At 41.7% G+C, this 6,000-nt stretch overlaps 1 protein-coding gene across 3 annotated transcripts in view; it reads right to left on the reverse strand.

Annotated features, from left to right (window-relative positions):
- Nucleotides 1-2,821, reverse strand: part of LOC111980904 (protein FAM168A) — a 61,581-nt gene extending 58,760 nt beyond the window's left edge. Inside the window, exon 1 of one of the 3 annotated variants that reach the window (XM_024011957.2) lies at nt 2,438-2,821. The gene's annotated coding sequence lies outside the window, so the exon portion shown is untranslated. The remainder of the gene's footprint in view (nt 1-2,437) is intronic. The other 2 variants (XM_024011959.2, XM_024011958.2) reach the window with 2 other exon arrangements.
- Between the last annotated feature and the right edge of the window lie 3,179 nt (nt 2,822-6,000).

Genomic DNA, 6,000 nt, shown 5'->3' on the forward strand with positions numbered 1-6,000 from the left:
TCACTGCCCTCTGGAGCCCGGCAGATCACACAGCAGCACCCGCACTCACAGATGGTGGAGCAGCAGATTTGCCCCGCACGACACAATACTAAGCCACAGTCCACAGTGTTCACCTGGAACATGTTCTGCAGGCCACAACGAAGTGGAACTGGACCTTTCAGGTAGAAATATGTTATGTAGAACAAACATGCCTCTGACAGGTAGAATAGGGATTCATGTCATTTCTATCTAAAATGTTCCACAATGTTTGCCTATTGAATATGGCCCTGATGCACTGAAGGATGTCTTCAGGTTCATGACCGTGTGGGGCATCATGTTTGATGTGACTTTCAGTCCTGTGGTGAGGACAGCATGAGCCTTTTCACACCAAACTACCAGACTACAACTCCCACAATGCCCTGCATTGCCAATGTGTCTGTTCACAGTGTCCAGTGCTAACCCAATGCAGTCATCTCTGAGTTGTCATTACATTTTTACAAGTCCTCTCTGTAGATTTGCTTTATGGTAGATGTGAAACAAACCACACAAAAAAAGCGGATTGTGACATTGAGACATTAAGCTAGACTAGTCTCGGTGCCTCTGCCCTAGGCCTTGCTGCATGACTCAGTGAGCTTTGGAGATCCCCATCAGCCTCAGGTAAACCAACTATAAAGACACATGCACAGCGTGGAGAGATAAAGTGGGATATAAATAAAACATTTGAAGAAAAAACAGCAAAGAAACAAATCCTCAACATCCCTGGGGTGTCTTCAAAGACAGAGACAGGGGAATTGTTCAGTTGGTCATAGCCGCGGGCATGTTGGTGCATCACTCTCTCTCGTTCTCCTCTATTGCTCTGCTCAGTCATTATTTTCTCTCGCTCCCTCCCTTGTGTTGTCGGTAAAGGCAGGGAGAGCCCAAGGGGTGATTGTGAAGCACATCCATGGTTTGATAAAGCCAGGAGGAGTGTAGTGGGTTATATCGCTGCAGATACAGTACTTGGCAATTGAAAACAACATTGAAAGTAGTTGATTTACCCCCAAATCTCTATCTAGCCCTTCCTGTCAGCTACATCGGTTAACTGTAGTATCTGCAAGTATAAGTAACTGCAAGTGTAGCTACCAGTGCACAGTGAAAGGGATAGATCTCAAATACAGATGCTTGCATTTTTTTACACTAAATCTAAGGCAAAAGAGACAAGTCTATATGGATTCGGAGGCTTCATCAATCAACATCAACAATATAAAGATGACACTCATGCCAGTCCATCCTTTCCTTCCAGAACAATAATGGGGTGTTACCAACCCAACACAAGGTGTGCATCCAAAATGGCACCCTATACCCCTAGCCCCAACATCCCCTTAAGGCTCTAGTCAAACGTAGTGTACTATGTAGGGATAGGGTGCCATTTCAGATGCACAAAGGTGGCAAGCCTACACAGGCCTAAATCATGGTTTTAAAGTCCTAAAGCAATGTGCATTGTCAATAAACCAACATATTTGGTTTTGTTAACGATTGTTCATCCTCTCTAAAGCAGCAGCAAATGACATCTACATTTTTCAAAATATGAATTGTTTGGACATGCAACAGGCTATTGGCTAGTGATCTGTTCCTTCAAAATGAAAATCACAACTACAATATTTGTGGTATTATTCTTATTATATTGTAGTGTTATTACAGTATCATTTGTATTATTCATGCTTATATTATGAATATTCGGCTTTTTATTATTATCACTGAGCAGTTTAGATTTGATCATAGGCCTATCGTACTTGCCTACTTTACAAAAGCATAATCACCACCGCAAATAGAGAAAAGTAATAACAAAACATTTCCCCGGCAGCTATTGCACGCATAGGTCTACAATGAATCAATGAATGTCAGCTCTTGTCCTATATCAAACTGAAAGATTGACTAGGATTCAGCTGATGTGAGAAAGTGAAATAAATAGTTTCCCCTATCTGTCCTCTCTATCATGTGGACGCGGTCCTGAAATAATTACAGCGCTCTGAAATGTACTTGTTTTTTTTATGTCACACATTCAACGTCCCGACACCATTTTGAGCAGCACGAACCTTTACCAACAGCCGAAATGCTGCTGCTGCATCAGTAGGAAAATTGTATAGCCGGGACAAGAGGTCGGCAGCAATTCCTTTGCACTCACTCTCAGTCCCTGTCATGTTTTACAATGCATCCTTTAGATCCAAAGCCGTTGCTACCGCGATAAGGCTACATTGTTGCACACATCAAACCGCAATGCTACACACAAACACTATTGTCTTGTTTTCTTTGCCCTTGGATCTATGGCGTGCAACGTGTAGCCTAGTCTATCCATCTGTAATATTTTCAACCATGCATGACCATTACATATTTTATATATGCATAGCAAATCTAAATATTTACATTCTCAGGACACATCTGTCTAAAATATTAGATTACGTTATAATATCAAACTCACCAAATGTCAACGGGAATTTGTTATCGTGGAGCACCTTGCCTTTAATTCTATGCTGAGTTCGGTGTTGTCACTGTTTTCCCTTGATCAGTGCTGGCAGTTTTCTCCAAGGTTTACTTCGGTGGGTTCTCTAAGTAGCGTTTTGGTAACGTCGACATCCACACAAAGTGGGGGGATGGGAATATTGAGAGCGCAAAGGAGAGGTATCAGAGTGGCAGTAAAACCACCGAGTTTCTAAACCCAGAGGCGCAACATCGCGATACTTCCGGGAACGCTTGCGAAGCAGACCAAGCAGACCCGGCCGGTGTTTGGGGTTTGTGAAGTAATTTAGAGAAGTTATTTTCAAACTGACAAGCTTTCGTCAAAAACAACTTTATATTGAAGGAGAGCCTTGATTTGACGGTCTGCATATGCGCAGTTCAGCGCGAGACGACCGTTAGAACAGATGACTGTTTATGCGCATGATCTTAGCTAGCCAACGTCGCCAGAACATCGCCTACAAGCGTTATCTATTGGAAAATCAGTTTCTGTCTTCATATTGTACTGTCTTGGGTAAAACCTTGCAAACACAATGGGAGGAACTTTTTCTTATAGGTGATTGTCAAACAGAGACCAATTCGGAAGTCTCGCTACCAGAGGAGGCTGGGGTGAGGAGCTATAGGAGGACGGGCTCATTGTAATGGCTGGAATGGAATAAATGTAAGGGTATCATCAAACATATGGAAACAACATGTTTGACTCCGTTCCATTTATTCCATTCCATTTAATTATCAGGTAGAACTGAAAACCAGCGGGCTTCGGGCCTCGTAGGCTAAGAGTTGAATACCTTTGCACTATAGAATGAGCATGACAATAGCAGGGAGTTTTTCCTATAAGAAATATTGGAGATTTGTGCCAGATGACTTTGCAAAACATACTTGGCATACCTGCCTTTTGAGCTCTGTTGTGTTTTCACCATTGCCGTGGCAATCATGAGTGATGGACATAATAGCACTATAATATGTTTTGTATGATTCCCACAAACAGTGGGAATCCCACTTTTTTTGATAGTTTGACTGAGTTTTATAGAATCAGACAAACATGGCAAGTCAACAGAAAACCAAATTCTAACCTGTTTTGTTATACCTTTATTTAACTAGGCAAGTCAGTTAGGAAAAAAATCTTATTTTCAATGACAGCCTAGGAACAGTGGGTTAACTGCCTTGCTCAGGGGCAGAACGACAGATTTTTATCTTGTGAGCTCAGGAATTCGATCTTGCAACCTTTTGGTTACCAGTCCAACGCTCTAACCACTAGGCTACCCTGCCGCCCCATTTATGCAACCAACCACATCCCAAATTCTGCTAGTACTTGCTTATTTCAACTAAAAAACAGATAAAGCAACACCTCACGGCACAACGCCTCTCCCCTATTTGACCTAGATAGTTTGTGTGTATGTATTGATATGTAGGCTGTGTGTGCCTTTAAAAAACAATTTGATGTAGTTCTGTCCTTGAGCTGTTCTTGTCTGTTAATGTTCTGTATTATGTCATGTTTTGTGTGGACCCCAGGAAGAGTAGCTGCTGCTTTTGCAACAGCTAATGGGGATCCTAATAAAATACCCCAAAATACCAAACTTAACAAAAACTCAAAAGCCTCAGCCCCAGAAAGCTACCAGGAGGTTAATTAAAGGGACAGAATTTAGGGCCAAGCTTTACAGTGGCAACTGAAGATAAACACACCAGACAAAGAATCTATTAAGTTACCTTGACTAGTTTGGTGTAAGGGTTTGATGTGAGGTGAGCTAGCAGCAGGTACAGTTGAAGTCAGAAGTTTACATACACTTAGGTTGTAGTCATTAAAACTCGTTTTACAAACACTACACAAATTTCTTGTGAACAAACTATAGTTTTGGCAAGTCGGTTAGGACATCTACTTTGTGCATGACACAAGTCATTTTTCCAACAATTGTTTACAGACAGATCATTTCACATACAATTCACTGTATCACAATTCCAATGGGTCAGAAGTTTACATACACTAAGTTTAAAGTGCCTTTAAACAGATTGGAAAATTCCAGAAAATTATGTCGTGGCTTTAGAAGCTTCTGATAGGCTAATTGACATCATTTGAGTCAACTGGAGGTGTACCTGTGGATGTATTTCAAGGCCTYCCTTCAAACTCAGTGCCTCTTTGCTTGACATCATGGGAAAATCAAAATAAATCAGCCAAGACCTCAGAAAACAATTGTTGACCTCCACAAGTCTGGTTCATTCTTGGGCGCTATTTCCAAATGCCTGAAGGTACCACGTTCATCTGTACAAACAATAGTACGCAAGTATAAACACCATGGGACCACACAGCCGTCATACCGCTCAGGAAGGAGGCGCGTTCTGTCTCCTAAAGATGAATGTACTTTGGTGCGAAAAGTGCAAATCAATCCCAGAACAACAGCAAAGGACCTTGTGAAGATGCTGGAGGAAACAGGTACAAAAGTATCTATATCCACAGTAAAACGAGCCCTATATCGACATAACCTGAAAGGCCGCTCAGCAAGGAAGAAGCCACTGCTCCAAAACCGCCATAACAAAGCTAGACTACGGTTTACAACTGCACATGGGGACAAAGATTGTACTTTTTGGAGAAATGTCCTCTGGTCTGATGAAACAAAAATAGAACTGTTTGGCCATAATGACCATCGTTATGTTTGGAGGAAAAAGGGGGATGCTTGCAAGCCGAAGAACACCATCCCAACCGTGAAGCACGGGGGTGGCAGAATCATGTTGAGGGTGTGCTTTGCTGCAGGAGGGACTGGTGCACTTCACAAAATAGATGGCATCATGAGGTAGGAAAATGATGTGGATATATTGAAGCAACATCTCAAGACATCAGTCAGGAAGTTAAAGCTTGGTCGCAAATGGGTCTTCCAAATGGACAATGACCACAAGCATACTTCCAAAGTTGTGGCAAAATGGCTTAAGGACAACAAAGTCAAGGTATTGGAGTGGCCATCATAAAGCACTGACCTCAATCCTATAGAAAATTTCTTGGCAAAACTGAAAAAGCGTGTGCGAGCAAGGAGGCCTACAAACCTGACTCAGTTACACCAGCTCTGTCAGGAGGAATGGGCCAAAATTCACCCAACTTATTGTGGGAAGCTTGTGGAAGGCTACCCGAAATGTTTGACCCAGGTTAAACAATTGAATGGCAATGCTACCAAATACTAATTGAGTGTATGTAAACTTCTGACCCAATGGAAATGTGATGAATGAAATAAAAGCTGAAATGAATCATTCTCTCTACTATTATTCTGACATTTCACATTCTTAAAATAAAGTGGTGATCCTAACTGACCTAAGGCAGGGAATTTTAACTAGGATTAAATGTCAGGAATTGTAAAAAAATGAGTTGAAATGTATTTGGCTAAGGTGTATGTAAACTTCCAACTTCAACTGTAAGTGTTAATTTGCAGAGAGCACAGTCTTCTGAAATCTAATGACATTTGCAGACCCTGCAGTCTAATTCTGCTTTTATCACCACAAGTAATGTGATAGGCCTGTGCAGTTTACAGAATGACTTGACTTGAG

The sequence above is a fragment of the Salvelinus sp. IW2-2015 genome, linkage group LG20, assembly GCF_002910315.2.
Source record: "Salvelinus sp. IW2-2015 linkage group LG20, ASM291031v2, whole genome shotgun sequence".
In the NCBI taxonomy this organism is placed as follows: domain Eukaryota; kingdom Metazoa; phylum Chordata; class Actinopteri; order Salmoniformes; family Salmonidae; genus Salvelinus; species Salvelinus sp. IW2-2015.